This window comes from Xyrauchen texanus, chromosome 31 (genome assembly GCF_025860055.1).
Source record: "Xyrauchen texanus isolate HMW12.3.18 chromosome 31, RBS_HiC_50CHRs, whole genome shotgun sequence".
Taxonomy (NCBI): Eukaryota; Metazoa; Chordata; class Actinopteri; order Cypriniformes; family Catostomidae; genus Xyrauchen; species Xyrauchen texanus.
The window spans coordinates 2012685-2032912 of NC_068306.1; the positions used below are offsets into that span (position 1 = coordinate 2012685).

Genomic DNA, 20228 nt, shown 5'->3' on the forward strand with positions numbered 1-20228 from the left:
TAGAGCTGATGGAAGTCAAAGAGGAATGTGAAGAGCTAAATGAAGTGGAGGAGAAACAGCATGATTTTATAAATGGAGAAAAATATTTGAAGACTCATACAGAAGAGAAGCCTTACAAGTGTTCTTTTTGTGGAAAGAGTTTTGCACAACTGTACTATCTTAAACAGCACCAGAAAATGCATACCGGTGTGGGGACTCATATGTGCTTTGAATGTGGGAAGAACTTTATTACAGCCGACAAATTGAAACTGCACCAAAGAATTCATACTGGAGAAAAAACATACAAGTGCTCACACTGTGGAAAGTGTTTCACTCGGTCACATGACCTGAAAACACACGAGAGAATTCATACTGGAGAGAAACCTTACAAGTGCTCACACTGTGGAAAGAGTTTTACTCAATTTCATTGCTTGAAAAAACATGAGAGAATTCATACTGGAGAAAAACCATACAAGTGCTCACACTGTGAAAAGAGTTTCACTCGGTCAGATCACCTAAAAACACACGAGAGAATTCATACTGGAGAGAAACCTTACAAGTGCACACACTGTGGAAAGAGTTTCACTCAATTACATTGCTTGAAAACACATGAGAGAATTCATACCGGTGAAAAACCATACAAGTGCTCACACTGTGGAAAGAGTTTCAATCAATTACGTTGCTTGAAAAACATGAGAGAATTCATACTGGAGAGAAACCATACAAGTGTTCACACTGTGAAAAGAGATTCAGTCATTCACATTGCCTGAGAACACATGAGAGAATTCACACCGGAGATAAACCATACAACTGCAAGTATTCTATATAGACATGTGAAAAAAATTCTAAATAATTGTTACAAGGAGGACTTTACACAGAAATAACATTAATATTGGTAATATTTTTTTTTTGTGATTCCTACAAAACATATATACAAGAGCAAAAAAAAAAAACGTATAAATATTGAATCAACATTTACACCCCACAACCACCCCTCCCAATCTCCAACCCTGCCTTGACCCCAAACAAACATCCTTGTGGTTACATAAGATTATATACACATGATTATAGATCACACTTGGTGACTGCCCCATCACCCAAAATACTGTCTGGAGCAAAATGAAAGCTGAGTGCCCAATACATCTCATACAAAACTCTGAATCTTCAACCAACACTCCTGGATCTTGACTGGTAATCAGAAGGTCGCTAGTTCGATCCCCAGAGTCCCCCAGACTCTGAAATAGAAGGGAGTAAAACACTGATGCCTCATGACCTTTTCCAAAAGCAGTAAAAGCCACTCCCAGAGAATCTGCCACTTTAGGGGGGTTTAGGGGGCTACTCCCAAACATAGTACAGAGCAGGTGTCACAGCTGTTAATATCTAAAGAACTGAGATCTGGGAATACCAAAATGTTGAACCACATTTTCAAAAGATCTCAACACTCCACTCACATATTTGTCACAGAGTGTAGTAACCCCCCTCACAATCCACTCTGACCAGCAGAAAAGGGACTTTATTAATACGTAATTTGGGGTTAAGCCATAAGCTCGAGGCAACATTTAAATAAATGTCCGAATATTTAAATAAATGTCCGAATTAAGCACTCTGGACACTTTTTTCCATACCGAGTGTAAATGTGAGATAGCGGGGTGTAATTTAACTTCCTGTTCAATACAAAAGCAGGGAGGGGCTCTCTCAGGTAGAAGCAACCAATGAGCCAGATGTCTGAGACTGTCAAATCTTGGATAGGTCTAGTCAAAACATAGCCTATGCAGCTGATTGAAATGTGAACTGGTATGTTTCCCATTCCAAATGATGGACTTCAACATGTTATCAAATTGCTTGAAATAAGAAAGGCAAATGCCGGGTTTCCACACCAATGTAAGGAAGTATGATGGGCAAGGAGGAGGCGAGAACCAGCTTGTCAATATAAATGTTGTTTAATTAATCTCAAAACAAAAAGCATAAACACATATGACGGACATGCCCGTAATTCTCGCTCTCTCGAACCGTTGTCACTGGCCGCCTTTATCCCTCGCGCGCCCCATCAGGCCGATTGGGGACCGGTCGTGCGACATTCTAGCCCGGCCCCGCCCCCCTCCGCTCCACACATGTATTACATTAGACCAACTTTATATGTAATATTAAATTATATGTAGAAGTAAAAGTAAGATATATTACCATAGAGTGTAATGTTTTGCAGATGGGACGTCATGGACGGCAGTGGAGAAAAACTTGTATTCGACAGAGGAGACAAAGCGAAGACTATTAAAGAGACTTTTGGAGGCGGACTTGAAGTTACAACTGACATCACCAATGGGGCAGTTACCAATAGACATCTATTAAAAACAGATGCAAATATCATTACATCATATATTCTGATGCTAGATACCTTGCTTATATTGCCTTTGATTGAAAAAACATTTTTTTTATTTTTGTACTTTATTTTTTACTTTGCATTTACCTTGAATGTTTGGACTGTAAATGAGAAATTGTAACTAATAAATAAAATGTTATTGATAACAAAAACATTTGCTTACGGAGACTTTGTTTTTTAATGTTTTGAGACTGTGAGCAAGAACATATCACAAGGAGTCTTCGGTCCAGGTTGTATTTTTAAAATGCTTATAATTTAGGCCAGATTTGACTTTACCTATCCATTTTCTCCCACTTGTCCGGGTCATGGGGGCAGCATTCTGATAAGGGATTCTCTCCAGGCACTTCAGCCAGCTCTCCCGGGAGGATACCGAGGCATTCCCAGGCCAGCCTAGAGATATAATCTCTCCAGTTTGTCCTGCGTCTGCCCCGGGGTCTCCTTCCAAATTGACATGCCCAGAATATTCTACAGGGAGGGATCCTAGAAAAATGTCCAATCCACCTCAACTGGCTCCTTTCGATGTGGAGGAGTAGCAGCTCTACTTTGAGACCTTCCTGAATGTCCGAACTCATTTCCCTGTCTCTAAGGCTGAGGCCAGACACCCTACAAAGGAAACAAATTTCCGCCACTTGTATCCGCAATCTCGTACTTTCGGGCACACCAAAAGCTTGTGACCATAGGTGAGGGTAGGAATGTAGATCGACTGGTAAATTGATAGCCTTAGATTCAGGCTCAGCTCTCTTTTCAAAACGCTTTGCCGTCGGATTGCTCAAGTCTGGTGTTTTTATACAAATTGTGTGAGACAGAATTACATAACAGACTATAATCTATAAAACAAACTCCAGCCAATAGGCAGAATTAACACAAAGAACGTGTAGTTTCATTTACAAAACTGCCTCGAAGGTATGCTCCTCCAGAAAACCAACTCCAGCCTATAGCGGAACCAGCACACAACAAAATCCTCAGACAGTGAAATGAATGTTCAGTGAGCCGGCTTTTCATGAATGCAGCAGATGACCCAATCCCTCCTACGTCCCGCAAAAAATACTCCACAAGACAAACTCAAAGCAGATTCATCCACAACTGTCCCGAAGGAGAGTTATTCCACAAAATAAACTCCAGCTGCTAGGTGGAACCAGCACAAAAAGAAACAAGGACGGGGCCCAGCTTCCTCGGACAGTCAAGTGAATATTCAGCGAGAGAAGCTCACAACGTGGGCAACTGTGGTCATGTGTCTGTCTGTGGAAGAGGGAAAGCGGTAAGGCTTGTCACTTGGGCTGTAATTACTCTAACACCTGTCCCCCCTCTGCCGCTCTGGCGAGCCTTATCAGGTCACATGCCACACCAGGACGTCCTCAGTCCATTGATTTTATGGAAGACATAGTTTGTTGTGGGCATGTAAATATTATGCGGCCATTCTTGGTATCTATTCTCAATTTGGCCGGAAACATCATTGCAAAAGCGATCCTCCATCGATGCAAGAGTTTCTTGAAGTAGTGTTACTACAAAAACCAAACTCTAGCCACTAGGTGGAACCATAACAAAAAGAAACAAAATGGTGCCCAGCTTCCTCAGACAGTCAAGTGTATATTAAGCAAGTCAAGTTCACTTGGGGGCCACACGCGAAACACCAAATGGCTTATCACCCCAATGTCTCTATGAAAGACAATGTTTGCTGTGGGCATGTAAATATTATGCGGCCATTCTTGGTATCTATTCTCAATTTGGCCGGAAACATCAGTGCAAAAGCGACCTTCTATTGATGTAAGTGTTTCTTAAATTAACTCGAGATCTTTATTGGATGATCTCAGAAATTTGGTCAGAATATATCAGGTTTGTCTCCCTCAGCGGATCTTAAATTTAAAGTATACTTTATTGTCCCCGAAGGGAAATTTGTTGTGGACATCATGTTGCTCCATAGACAAAATAAGAATAAACACATCACAAAAGCATCAAACATTACCACACAGATCTGCGAGGCGGAACCCTGTGAGCTCATTTGATTTCCAGCTTATGGCTTGTTATGTCGAGCAGACTTGGGAAGAGCTCGTCTAGGAATTTCACCATATCTCAACCTTCTTCATGCTCAGGAATTCCAACAATTCTGACGTTGTATCGTCGATTACGATTCTAAAGGTCTTCCAGCTTTTCCCAAACACGCTGCAAATCTACTTTGGTCACTATCTGTTTAGTAGCTAATTCCCTCTCCGATGACTCCAGATAACCGATCCAGTAAATGACCTGTTGATGAGAGACGATGCTCCTGACCCATAACTGCTGGGGCTGAGATAGTTTAAGAACCCCTGCCTGAAATGCATCTTTAGCAACACTTGACTCTGTCATCACAAAGATCTACAAATTGCCCAAATGGTATAAAATGTGAAACCATTTTAATGACAATTAAATCAAAATGTTTTGTTCAACTGTATTTGTCTTGATTTGTTTTGACTTTGATACTACAGTGTTATATTATTCACATGATAAAACCTTTCCCACTTTAACATTTATTGCAATCATTATAATTGTCGAGCCCATTATAATGAATGTAACATTAGACATTGTGTACATTATCTGAATTGATTCTGACTCAGGTTATGGATTTAGTTGACACAAGTAATGACTGCTGCAATGTCAAATATTTAGGCTTTTTTTATGATTAACATTTTCTGAATAAATGAGCTGTCACTGTTCTGGCATTTGTGCTGGCTCATACAGTTGTTTGTTTTTCTCTCTCACTTGCGTCTCACACGTGGAACATTGATCGTTCCTGGGGAGGCGCTGATCATGGTAATGATTTACTCGCCTGTTCCACCTGCTTCTCACTGATTGCACTCCCTACTTATTCCTTGTGTTTTCTCTCCTCCTTTGCCAGTTATTGTTTGCTGTCAAATGTTAGCCATGCTCTCTTGTCTAGTTTGGAGTGCCTTTCTCTAGAGGTGTGGTTACCTTCCTGTTCTTCATCACCTTTGCTTGTATAGTTGCCCAGTTCCTTTGGAGGAGGATTCGTCGGGCTCTGCCCATGTGTTGGGGGAGATACTTGCCTGGGTTTTGCTTTGCACCACACCAGTTTCAATGGACTCTCTTCAGATTGCTCCTGGCTTCCACAAAGCACGCACTCCTCACACTAACATACTCATTCCTTAGCCAGATAAGAGGCTATTACTTTTGAATCCGCTCACTCCAACCCGGGACGGGTGCTTCTGTCCAGACAGTTTGAACTGTTTACCTCTGCGTTTGGGTCCCTTTGTCTCCCCTCACTCTTTGACATGAGAAAAAAATACAAAAAAATAAAACAAAAGAAGTAATAAAGTAATAAGCAAAGAACTAGATATTAGATTTTTGTGGTCCATTTCAGAGCTTTGACTGAGGATAATATCATAAAAGTCAATAAACTTTTATGGTGTTTTTTTGTCATTTTGGAGCTTGACAGGCTCCTTTTAACAAATATTATGAAAATGTGATGCAATGATAAAAGGATGTATTTTGTATTCAACAGAAGAGAGAAAAGCATACAGTTTTGGAACAGCATGAGGTTGAATTATTATTTTAAAATATCATACTTTAAACGTTTTGGTTTCCCAGTGATGTCTGAATGTGTGCTGCTTTATTAGAGAAAGATTTCAAATGATAGAAACATTTAGGAAATGTCAATAGTAATAGAAGTCTGGTCACAAAGTATTTTTAAGTTGAACAACAGCAGGACTGATTAATCCGATGTTGGTGTTTTATTCACTCCAGTCCAGCAGGAGGCGATGAAATGAATCAGAAGTTGTTTTTATAAACCGACAGAAAACACACGAAGAAGAAAATCTCAAAGTTTGGATGCTCAGTCCGGTACGTTTTCGGTGTGTTTTACATTATTTGTGGCATTTGTATTTATTTTGATGTTTATTTTTCTGTGCATGTTTTAATGACTGCAAAATAAGCTTATTATCGTCTGATATAGTTTGTTTTGTTACTGCCCAGATAGCAAACCGACATAGTTGATTCCACATCTTTTTGCTCATCAAAGTCACGCTGAATTTACGTCATTCACGCAATTGAAAACTAACATAAATCGATCTAATTGGTTTGTTTACTTGATCTTGAAACGACGTTGATTATAGTTGGGTGAAACGATGTTATTCAATCAATATATTTTCTACTTTTGTATTTAAAATGGAATAAATCCGCCTATATATTTACTACTATTTAAACACCCAGCAAATTCAGGTACTCATTGTTTTATTTATTCAAAACCAAAAACCAATTATAGAAATATATATGAAATTCTAGAAAAATGCCTTTAAACTATTGCATTCACAAATGGATGTATAATAATTAATTATAGGCTCATTTAAAGGGTGACAATTTTACAAATTTATTTTCTATTTAAGTGAGTGGTTCAGTGAAATTCAATAATATTGCAGTTTCTATGGTGATTCACAAAATAATAACATACAGGTTTGAAACTTATGGAGACCCTTAAGGGACAGAGAGGGAGGATCTCTCTCTCTCAGCTATGCATATAGGACACATGACCGCCAATACTTTTGGAGGGAACATGTGGGGACAACATAAAAAAAAAAACAATAAAATATTAAATTAATTATATTACTTTATATAATAATATAATGCCTTTTTACAATTATCAAGCGTTTATGATAAAGTTTAACAAAAAAATATTATTAATGCACATAGATTTGATTGGAATGCATCACAATTGGTCGGGGTGTCGCATACTCAAGTTAAAACGTTTTAATGCATCCAAAGCTCAAATCAGATCTGAAAAGTCAGAATAAGCAGATGGTCGGCACCCCACGCAGCCCCTGTGCAACACTCCATAGGAAATGAATGAGACGGCTTTAAACAGTACACAGCCCCGACATGGCAAACAGCAACATAAACACTAAAAAACTGTTTTTTTCATTATATATCACCATTAAAATAAATGTTCACGAATTTAAATTATTCATTTTATATAATCTAAAGGTAGAATCTATTAGACTTCAATTTTGTATCAACAGTTGCAGTTACTAAATGTGTTTTTGGCAAATTTTCACATAAATGGAAAACTTGGGATTTCAACTCAAAGGTAGAACTTTAAACAAACTAAAAATGGCTTTTCAGCACAACACTCATCAGATCACGGTCACAATTCAACACAGTCTTTTTTTTTCATCTGGTAGTTCTCTCTCCTTTTGTCTCTGTGTGGTCCCTTTTTATCACTCTCCCCGGTGCTCACTGTAATCAGAAACAGGTGTTAGACATTATAGCGCTCAGGTGTGTACTTGTAGCTACATTGACCAAACACTGGTAATGAGCAGCCTTTCCTCCTGTGTAATATGTATGTTCTGTTTGAAATGAGGAAACAAACAGGATAATAATGAGCTCATATATGTAAATATGCTCTTCAATTTTTAAAAGGGGGAGACAAAACTTTCTGTAGCTTTTGTTGTTAACATCAGCAACAAAAATAATGTCACTTGATGCATGTCCTAATACTAGAAAAACATGAACAAACTATGCAAGGAAATGCGTCCCAGGATACATTAAATACAGATTATGTTTTTACTGTGGTGGGTCGCCACTTGATTTCCAATGTAAAATCTGGGTCCCAAAGCAAAACCAGATAAGAACCACTGCTGTAGCCTATTTACCAGAGGTGGGGAAAAGTCATTGTTTTACAAGTCACAAGTAAGTCACAAGTCTTTGCATTCAAATGCCAAGTCAAGACAGGCAGGTCCAAGTCACAATTCCTGAACTTTAAGCTTCAAGTCCTAAAGTCATTAGTGCTCTTTGCAATCCACATCATTAAGTTCGCCGATGACACGACCGTGGTGGGTCTCATCAGCAAGAAAGACGAGTCAGCCTGCAGAGAGGAGGTGCAGTGGCTAACGGACTGGTGTAGAGCCAACAACCTGTCACTGAATGTGGACAAAACAAAAGAGATGGTTGTTGACTTTAGGAGAGCACGGAGTGACCGCTATCCACTGAACATCGACGGCTCCTCTGTGGAGATCGTCAAGAGCACCAAATTCCTTGGTGTTCACCTGGCGGAGAACCTCACCTGGTCCCTCAACACCGGCTCTGTTTCCAAGAAAGCCCAGCAAAGTCTCTACTTTCTTCGAAGGCTGAGGAAAGCACATCTCCCACCCCCCACCCCCATTCTCACTACATTCTATAGAGGGACTATTGAGAGCATCCTGAGCAGCTGCATCACTGCCTGGTTTGGGACTTGCACCGTTTCGCAAAAGCCCTGCAGAGGATAGTGAGAACATCGGGGTCTCTCTTCCCTCCATCAAAGACATTTACAAAAAACACTGCATGTGCAAAGCAACGAACATTGTGGGTGGGGCAGTGGTGGCTCAGTGGTTGAGGCTCAGGGTTACTGTCCAGAAGGTCGGGGGTTCAAGCCCCAGCACCACCAAGATGCCACTGTTGGGCCCTTGAGCAAGGCCCTTACCTTAACTCCAACCTTAACTCCAGGTTGCTCCGGGGGGATTGTCCCTGTAATAAGTGCACTGTAAGTCGCTTTGGATAAAAGCGTCTGCCAAATGCATAAATGTAAATGTGGATGACCCCACACACCCCTCACACAAACTCTTCACCCTCCTGTCATCTGGCAAGAGGTACCGAAGCATTCGTGCCCTCACGGCCAGACTGTGTAACAGCTTCTTCCCCCAAGCCATCAGACTCCTCAATATTCAGAGACTGAACTGACTGGTATGTTATTTAGTCTGTGTAGTCTTATGTGGTTCTGGGTTTGTCCTATGTTGTTTTATGTAGCACCATGGTCCTGGAAGAATGTTGTCTCGTTTCACTGTGTACTGTACTAACTGTATATGGTTGAACGACAATAAAAATCACTTTACTTGACAAGGTGGTTGTGCTCTGTCAAAGAAACACCTAATGGTGTAGTGACAAGGCTAGACAAGTTGCAAGAGGTATTGAAGAAATAATTATCAATGACCTTCCAAAAGATTACTTGTGCTTCAGATTATCTAATCTATTATGGCAGTGATTTGTGAGAGGAAATGGCAGCTGAACACCATGGACATTAAAGCATATATTCTACACGGAAGAGAATTGACGATAAATGTATACATCCACCCGCCTTCAGAAGTACAGTGTAAGGGAACTTTGTCAAAGTTGAACAAATTTGTGTATGGCTTGGCAGATGCCTCTTTGTACTGGTACAACAAAGTTAAAGATACTGTACAGCAGCTGTGGTATTGTGGGAATGGTCCTAGCTCTCACCCTCCGATCCAACAGGTCCCAGGCGCACTCAATGGGATTGAGATCCGGGCTCTTCGCTGGCAATGGCAGAACACTGACACTCCTGTCTTGCAGGAATTCATGCACAGAACGAGCAGTATGGCTGGTGGCATGTCATGATGGAGGGTCATGTCAGGATGAGCCTGCAGGAAGGGGACCACATGAGGGAGGAGGATGTCTTCCCTGTAACGCACAGCATTGAGATTGCACCTGCAATGACATCAAGCTCAGTCCGATGATGCTGTGACACACCGTCCCAGACCATGAAGGACCCTCCACCTCCAAAGTGATCCCTCTCCAGAGTACAGGTCTTGGTGTAACGCTCATTCCTTCGACGATAAACATGAGTCTGACCATCAAACCTGGTGAGACAAAACCTCAACTTGTCAGTTAAGAGCACTTTTTGCCAGTCCTGTCTGGTTCAGTGAAGGTGGGTTTGTGCCCATAGGTGACATTGTTGTCGGTGATGTCTGGTAAGGACCTGCCTTACAATAGGTCTACAAGTCCTCAGTCCAGCCTCTCTCAGCCTATTCTGGACAGTCTGAACACTGATGGGGGGATTGTGCATTCCTGGTGTACCTCCGGCAGTTGTTGCCATCCTGTACCTGTCCCGCAGGTGTGATATTCAGATGTACCGATCCTGTACAGGTGATGTTACACGTGGTCTGCCACTGCGAGGACGATCAGCTGTCCTTCCTGTAGTGCTGTCTTAGGCGTCTCACAGTACAGACATTGCAATTTATTGCCCTGGCCACATCTGCAGTCCTCATGCACTGTGAAGATCCAGTGTTGTGTTTGGTTTTGTTTACCTTTCTAATGTGTTTCTTATTCCCCTGTGTGTGTGCTGTGTGATTTCTTAGGACCGAATCACTAATTGACTTGTGATTGAATAGCTCCACCCCTCAGTGATTACTGTTGGCTGACTAATTGAACTATTGCTGCTCTTATCTTTTAAAGAATAATTTTTGATAATAAATAATAAAAGAATTTACTTTTGGTTGTTGCATGATCTTGGTCTGGCGGTTGGCTGAAATCTCTATTTTGTTTTTTTATCACCTCGCCCCCTAGATGAGGAACGTAATAGGCACTTTCTGGTGTTTTTGGAGTCAGTAGAAAGGTCTCTTTAGTGTCCTAAGTTTTTATAACTGTGACCTTAATTGCCTACCATCTGTAAGGTGTTAGTGTCTTAACGGCCATTCTGCAGATGCATGTTCATTCATTGTTTATGGTTCATTGAACAAGCATGGACAACATTGTTTAAACCCTTTAAAATGAAGATCTGTAAAGTTATTTGGATTTTTACTAAATTATCTTTAAAATACAGTGTCCTGGAAAAGGGACGTTTCATTTTTTTGCTGAGTCTATATATAGCCTGTTATAAAATTCCTGCAGTCATGAAAATAAAACTAATGCAAAGAACATATATTTATAGCATTTCTGAAAGTACAGATTTGTTCTTGTGTATAATCATGTAATAATGTTTTAGAGTTTGATGAATGTCAGTCCATTATAATGATGATGTTCTTGTGTTCAGATGTTCATCATGAGAGAGCAGGTGGATGTGATTCATGCTGGAGAACAGCAGATGCTGCAGACACCAGTGAAGATTGAAGTGAAGCAGGAGATAAAAGAAGAAAACACAGCAAAGGAACAACAGAGTGGTGAAGATGATGATGAAACCACAGCAGAGGAACAACAGAGTGATGGAGATGATGATGAACAGCTGATGCTGCAGATACCTGTGAAGATTGAAGTGAAGCAGGAGATAAAAGAAGAAAACACAGCAGAGGAACAACAGAGTGATGAAGATGATGATTTTATTCCTGCAGGTATGTTTCTTCCTGTAGTGTTGAGTTACATTTTCATGACAATCGACTATTGTCAGAATCTGATACAAGAAAGACATGTCAAACTAAAATGTTTTCTGCTCTTTTCATTCAGTAATTAAATAATAATTGTATTTATAACCCCAGTGCGCAAGCCGAAGGCAACTGTGGCAAGGAACATAAACCTACATATGATGTTGGTTAATGGAGAAAAATAACCTTGGGAGAAACCAGACTCACTGTGGGGGCCAGTTCCCCTCTGGCTAAACAACATGAATATACAGTGCATCTGGAAAGTATTCACAGCGCTTCACTTTTTCCACATTTTGTTATATTACAGCCTTATTCCAAAATTGGTTAAATTCATTATTTTCCTCAAAATTCTACAAACGATACCCCATAATGACAATGTGAAAGAAGTTTGTTTGAAATCTTTGCAAATGTATTAAAAATGAAAATAAAAAAAAATACATGTACGTAAGTATTCTCAGCCTTTGTCATGACACTCAAAATTGAGCTCAGGTGCATCCTGTTTCCACTGATCATCCTTGAGATGTTTCTACAACTTGATTGGAGTCCACCTGTGGTGAATTCAGTTGATTGGACATGATTTGGAAAGGCACACACCTGTCTATATAAGGTCCCACAGTTAACAGTGCATGTCAGAGCACAAACCAAGCCATGAAGTCCAAGGAATTGTCTGTAGACCTCCGAGACAGGATTGTATCGAGGCACAGATCTGGGGAAGGGAACATAAAAATGTCTGCAGCATTGAAGGTTCCAGTGAGCACTGTGCCCTCCATCATCTGTAAATGGAAGAAGTTTGGAACCACCAGGACTCTTCCTAGAGCTGGCCGCCCGGACAAACTGAGCAAAAGGGGGAGAAGGGCCTTAGTCAGGGAGGTGACCAAGAACCCGATGGTCACTCTGACAGAGCTCCAGCATTTCTCTGTGGAGAGAGGAGAACCTTCCAGAAGAACAACCATCTCTGCAGCACTCCACCAATCAGGCCTGTATGGTAGAGTGGCCAGACAGAAGCCACTCCTCAGTAAAAGGCAAATGACAGCCTTCCTGGAGTTTGCCAAAAAGGCACCTGAAAAACTCTCAGACCACGAGAAACAAAAATCTCTGGTCTGATGAAACAAAGATTAAACTCTTTGGCCTGAATGTCAAGGGTCATGTCTGGAGGAAACCAGGCACCACTCATCACCTGTCCAATACCATCCCTACAGTGAAGCATGGTGGTGGCAGCATCATGCTGTGGGGAAGTTTTTCAGCTGCAGGAACTGGGAGACTAGTCAGGATTGAGGGAAAGATGAATACAGCAATGTACAGAGACATCCTTGATGAATACCTGCTCCAGAGCGCTCTGGACCTCAGACTGTGGCGAAAGTACATCTTCCAGCAAGACAATGACCCTAAGCACACAGCCAAGGTAACAAAGGAGTGGCTACGGGACAATTCTGTGAATGTCCTTGAGTGGCTCAGCCAGAGCCCAGACTTGAACATCTCTGGAGAGATCTGAAAATGGCTGTGCACCGACGCTCCCCATCCAACCTGATGGAGCTTGAGAGGTCCTGCAAAGCAGAATGGGAGAAACTGCCCAAATATAGGTGTGCCAAGCTTGTATCATCATACTCAAAAAGACTTGAGGCTGTAATTGGTGCCAAAGGTGCTTCAACAAAGTATTGAGCAAAGGCTGTGAATACTTATGTATATGTGATTTTTTTTATTTTTTTTATTTTTTATACATTTACAAAGATTTCAAACAAATGTCTTTCACATTGTCATTATGGGGTATTGTTTGTAGAATTTTGAGGAAAAGAATGAATTTAATCAATTTTGGAATAAGGCTGTAACTTAACAAAATGTGGAAAAAGTGAAGCACTTTCCAGATGCACTGTAATGACAATATTACTTATGTATAGTGCAAGTCATGGCTTAAAATTACTAAACTAAGTGTTAAACATTTAAACAAAGATTTTTTTAAGTACTGTAAGATTAATGACTAATGTCTTTGAAGTTCATTCTGCAGAAGTTCACATAAACTAGATTTCCATCCGAGGATTGTTTTGCAAATTATCGCATGTCGACATAATATTTTTCCATTAAACTCTAGCACACGAACTCTATGTCGATACATAAAATTTCACGAAAAACTGGTTTGGAAACACTTTGTCGAGAAAATCGTAATTGACCCCAATCGTTAGCTTGTGTTAATCATGATGACGTATACATCCTTGAAAGCCAATTTATTGTACGTGATTATGGAATGATCTTAACGGGATATATATCCCATGCTGCAAACATGACATTTCCTGGAGTGCCAACACAAATATCTCGTATCATGTACATCGACAAGTGACCAGAGTACAAATTAATGGCCACTGTTTATGATTAATTTAATCATGGTAGACATCCGTTCATTTATTAAAGTTGCTTATCCATACCATTCAAAATAATAGACGGCAGTCATGGAATTAGCCTACAAAACAAAACACATCATTTCTGTGCACAAAGATGTTTTAAATTACAAATAAATTCACAATACTAGGAGAAAAACATCATTGTGCTTTTTTAAAAACAAACAGTCCAATTATTGTTTAGCTTACTTTTGAAAAAATGCCGGCAAAATTCCCTGTATTAAATTAAATAAATTACCAAACGAATCAAGCATGAAATAAAAAAAAATATTACCAAATGAAAACATAATATTGTTAGGCCTATATATTTGCCTTTTCTTTACACAAACTTAAATTAGCCGTACCCTGTTCTGTAGATGAATAAAGTCAGCTGAATGACGTTCTCAGAATGTTCTCCACATTTTTTCAAGATTATAAACTATCTGAACTATTTGTCCGATGCTGAGTTCACTTTCAGAAAACGAGCTTTCGAACATTTTAAAACGTTTAAATATTTTTAATCTAACCCTCTTTACCTCAGATTGCATTTGATGAGCTTCTTCAGAAAGTCTTAATTACATTATGCCGATTAAATTTATTTTAGATGATAATCAAGTTCAGTTGGTTGTTAAAAGTTGCTGGACAAATATGTGGGAAATAATGCAATTGTGATGGCGATGATTGTTCAAAATAGTCTATTGAATATCAGGAATGTATCATATAAGTAAACCCTGATATTACACCGCATCAATTTGTTTTTAATAGCTGTGCACACATCATGTACACATAGATGGATGAAAGTTTCCCCCACTACTTGGTGCAGGTTGCCAGCTTGAATGGGGCATGATGATTCTCTTTCAGGTCAGAACCGGTGGCAACCTGTGATAGGGGCAACATCAGGACCAATATTAAAAGCACTAGAAGAGAAATGCAGCCGAGATCAGATGATAGGATCAAGTCATTTGTAACTCTTATAAGTACAGTCTGTGTACTGTGGTGGGGCCTAAATACTGACTAAAAATTTTCATATATATTATTTCTCTGTAGAAATGAACATAGTTGTGTGTACACTACATTTTCTAGTATTTTCGACATAGGAGATTTGAAATCGATCTATAATTAGACAATTCTCCAGGATCAAGTTGTGGCTTCTTAATAAGTGATTTGATAACGGCAATTTGAAAGATTCTTGGGTTATGTTCTAAGGATAGCGAGGAGATTACAGGGAATACCTCTTTTAAGAGTTGATATTGGATCTAACATACATGTTGTGCACAGCATGGCCTTATCTATCAGTGGGCAGGGCTTCAGCAGGATGTCAGCAGTCCAGCAGGATTGTCGATATTTACAGAACAGCATCGAGTGGGATCTCTCGTGCTACTACTAATTTTTTTCCCAGGAAAAACTCTGACTAAACATCTCTATAGAACGGGACAACTCCCAAACAAGTCAAGAAATTAAGAAGTGCTTGTTATTAAAACAGGTGCGACATCTCTGGTGCCCACACAGAGCGGAAAAATGTCATATGCAAACTGACACACGACGATAATTACTCATAATACACACAATTGTTTTACCTCAAAATGAAAGCACACAAAATAATATTATGAAAGCCAAAAGATGTGCACCACATTGATTCGGTCATTGTTTTTTGTTTATATTCATTTAATATTAGTTTTCTGCAAGAAGTTTACATAATTTTAGATATTTTCTGCAAGTGTTTCTTTTTGTTGTATTTTTAACTTATACATTATCTTTGTTTCATTGCTTTGGGAAGATTTAGGAAAGTTTGTAATAATAATCAATTTGGTCAACATCATAGACTGAAATATGGCATAATGTGAAATATAGCATTATGGCAAGAATTAAAGTTGTGTTGTTTTTTGTTTACATAGACTATTGTCAATTTCTCACTTGTTTTAGACTGCCGTTCAATTTGATTATTGAAATTTGTTCCTCCTTGATTTGATTTTTGTCAACTTATTGTGTTCATTGTAGAGCTGATGGAAGTGAAAGAGGAATGTGAAGAGCTGAATGAAGTGGAGGAGAAACAGCATGATTTCATAACTGGAGAAAAATCTTTGAGTTGTTCAAAGACTGAAAATAATTTCTCTCCAAAAAATCATCAAAGAAAAGCAGCCAAGAAATCTTTCACCTGCTCTCAATGTGGAAAGAATTTCAAACGTAAAAGCGACCTTAATAGACACATGAGAGTTCACACTGGAGAGAGACCTTTCACGTGCCATCAGTGTGGGAAAAGTTTCACACGTAAAAGTGATCTTAATAAACACATGAGAGTTCACACTGGAGAGAGACCTTACACGTGCCATCAGTGTGGGAAAACTTTTGCATATGCAACCAATCTCAAGGATCATCTTTGCTGTCACTCTGGAGAAAGGCCATTTGAATGTGATAAGTGTGGAAAATTATTTGTTCTGGCACAATACTTAAGAAAACATTTGAAAACTCACACAGATGAGAAGCCTTACAAGTGTTCTTTTTGTGGAAATAGTTTTGCACATGTGTCCTATCTTAAACAGCACCAGAAAATTCATACCGGTGTGGGGGCTCATATATGCTTTGAATGTGGAAATACCTTTATTACAGCCAACAGCTTGAAACGGCACCAAATAATTCATACTGGAGAAAAACCATACAAGTGCTCATACTGTGAAAAAAGTTTCACTCAGTCAGAAAACCTAAAAACACATGAGAGAATTCATACTGGAGAAAAACCATACAAGTGCTCACACTGTAAAAAGAGTTTCACTTATTCACATTGTCTGAAAACACATGAGAGGGTTCATACTGGAGAAAAACCGTTCAAGTGCTCACTCTGTGAAAAGAGTTTCACTCGGTCAGAACACCTAAAAACACACAAGAGAACTCATACTGGAGAAAAACCATACAAGTGCTCACACTGTGAAAAGAGTTTCACTCAGTCAGAACACCTGAAAACACACGAGAGAACTCATACCGGAGTAAAACCATACAAGTGCTCACACTGTAAAAAGAGTTTAACCCGGTCAGAACACCTAAAATCACATGAGAGAACTCATACTGGAGAAAAACCATACAAGTGCTCACACTGTGAAAAGAGTTTCACTCAGTTACATGGCCTTAAAACCCATGAGAGAATTCATACTGGAGAAAAACCATACAAGTGCTCGCACTGTGTAAAGAGTTTCACTCAGTCAGAACACCTAAAAACACACGAGAGAATTCATACCGGAGTGAAGCCATACAAGTGCTCGCACTGTGAAAAGAGTTTCACTCGGTCAGATCACCTAAAAACACACGAGAGAATTCATACTGGAGAGAAACCTTACAAGTGCTCGCACTGTGAAAAGAGTTTCACTCATTCACATTGCCTGAAAACACATGAGAGAATTCATACCGGAGAAAACCACCACTGCAATTACTTTATATAGACGTAAAAAAAATCCCAAGTAGTCACAGAGTTTGAATTATGTGGTTTTCAATGTCCGATACCGATAAGCAGGAGAGCAGGTTGGCCAATGGCTGATGTAAATGCTGGTGTATATAATACAATTAAACAACAGCATGTACACAATTTCCTATTTAACATTACATACAAAACGTCCTGGTTACTTCCATATCCTCCATTCCCTGATGGTAGGAAAGACGTTGTGTTGATGAATTGACACTAAGGGTCACTCTTGGGAGCCAGGGACACCTCTGATCTTTGGCCAATGGGATTTGGCGAGTGGTTTTGCATGCCACTCCCCCGAACATACGGGTATAAAGGAGCTGGGGACATTGTATGGAGCCAGCGGCTGTGTGCCCAATACTGCTTACCCTGCGGAGGTTCCAGCCGTAGATCCAGGGCAAGCATGTGTTGTTTCGGATGGACAACATGGCAACGGTGGCATACATCAACTGTCAAGTCGGTTTATGCTCCCTTTGTATATCACAACTCGCCCGCCGTCTCCTCCTCTGGAGTCAGCAGAACCTCAAGTTGCTGCGAGCCACTCACATCCCGGGCGACCTCAAGGAGGTTGAATTCCTCCAGACCGCACCTTGTTCCCTCATGGGACCTCTCTGTAGTCCTTCAAGGTCTACGGGGAGCCCCCTTTGAGTGTTTAGAGTCAGCTGTGCTTAAGGCGCTCACTTCCATCAAGAGGGTAGGAGACCTGCAAGCGTTCTCTGTCAGCGAAATGTGCCTGGAGTTCGGTCCAGGCTACTCTCACATGATCTTGAGACCCCAACTGGGCTATGTGTCCAAGGTTCCCACGACCCCATTTAGGGATCAGGTGGTGAAACTGCAAGCGCTGCCCCAGGAGGAGGCAGACCCAGCCTTGATGATGCTGTGTCCGGTGCGCACTTTACGGATCTATTTGGATCACACGCAGAGCTTTAGAGTCTCTGAGCAGCTCTTTGTCTGCATTGGTGGACAGCGGAAAGGAAGCGCTGTCTCCAAGCAGAGGATCACCTACTGGGTCATTGACACCATAGCGATGGCATATCATGCCCAGCACGTGCCGCCCCCCGCAGAGCTATGAGCCCATTCTACCAGGAGTGTGGCAGCCGCTGGAGTGCCGGACCTGCCAAATGGAATGGTGGACGGTGGTCCAAATGACGGCCATGCACACCGGATGTGTGACCCAGGGAATAAGAAAACCTCTCTTTTGTTTAACTTTTGGGTACCACAGATACTTGAGCGTGCAGTGAAATTAAACAAAAAGGGAACAAAAGATTCTATTCCTGGCCCTCCACCGGGGGATGGAGTGGTCTGTTCACCAGCTTCACTGTTGAGAACTGCTGGGCAAAGTCCTCGATGGTGGCACTCCTGGACCAACAAGGTGGACATCGCCCCAGGAGAGACCGCGCAGTGACCTTCATAAACTAGAGGGCGAGGGCGGTCACCGAGCGCAGTTCCTGCTTCAATTCCTGGGGAAGAATTACCCTTGTGCAGTTCTTTTAGCACCTTGGCTTGGTGGAATTGCAGGAGAGCCATGGCGTGCAAGGCGGAGGTGGCTTGTCCAGCGGTACTGTGGACCTTGGCCGTCAGGGACGACGTAAACCTACAGGCACTAGACGGATTTGGGCGTCCGCGCCAGGTGGCAGCACTCTGTTGGTATATGCTCACCGAGAGCGCCTTATCCACTGGGGCCACCCCACCATCGAGGGTAGTGAAGTCTGGGGAGCTGAAAGATTGGGACCAGGGACTTCTGGGAAGAAAGGAATAGGGGCGGGGCATGGCTGTGAACGGCGCCGCGGGCCCCCGAACCAATCATTGAGCCGCGAGGGTTCAGGGGAGAGTGGAGGGTTCCATTCAAGCCTGACGCTCGCTGCTGCCCTGGAAAGCATGTCCGTCATTTCTGCATCAGCCTGTGACTGGGCGACCGTACCAGAGGTATGAAGCCCAGCCAAGGCCTCTGCGTCCGACTGGACGAGCCCGCTCTCTGATGCTGCATTCGAGAGCTCATCACCTTCGCTGGCCCCGAACAAGAAGTCGATCTCGCCCTGAGACGAGCCGGTGCACTCATTCGGAATCCCAATCGGGGCAAATGAACGAACACGAACGATGTCTCCACGTGGGCAGCGCCCAGATATGAAAGACAGAGATCGTGACCATCAGGATGCAAGAGATAACGACCGCAACCAGGAATAACACACAGACGGAAAGGCATCTTTAAATAGACTCGTCTTTAAAAAGATGTTTCAGTGTGTGCCGCTATTTTAGAATATACTCTTTTAGGATTTATACTCTTTTAGTTGTTCTGCCGAAGCACCCTGGGGCGGTGTAATGTTCCGTCAGAATCCAGCAGAGGTGAATGGAAGCCGTGGGAATTCAGCTCAATGAATATTGACCGCTCGGCTCCGAAGAGAAAATCTGAATGAGCGATTCGCATGCCATGTCCTTTATACCTGTATGTTCGGGGGAGTGGCATGCAAATACCACTCGCCAATTCCCATTGGCCTTTAATCAAAGATCAGAGGGGTCTCGGGCTTCCAAGAGTGACCCCTAGTGTCACTTAATCGACACAACGATGAGAGATAGGGAACAAACAATATCAAAGAATAGAGAAAAGGTTATGAATTAGGTAATTATATAGCACACAAACAAAAAAAAAATTTTATTGGCTGTCATATCCACATTAAGACATGAGATTTCAGTAAAAAGAAAAGGTTACCAGTACACAACATTTCTTAAGTGTGTGGAGAAAACGCAATTACCCTGCCTCCTAGTTTGATTATTTTATATATGTGTTTTGATACATATACATATTGATAAATTTGGTATTTAGTAAATGTATTAAATAGAATATTCAAGAGATGCATGAAACTGAGTGTACTGTTTTTATCTGTAAAGTGTGCTACATATATAAACATTGAATATAAAATTTATTTTGTATGTATTAA

The 20228-nt window shown here is 41.0% G+C and overlaps 1 pseudogene; it reads left to right on the forward strand.

Annotated features, from left to right (window-relative positions):
* LOC127625515 (zinc finger protein 665-like) overlaps positions 1 to 17285 on the forward strand; it is an 83847-nt pseudogene extending 66562 nt beyond the window's left edge.
* The last annotated feature ends 2943 nt before the right edge of the window (positions 17286 to 20228 follow it).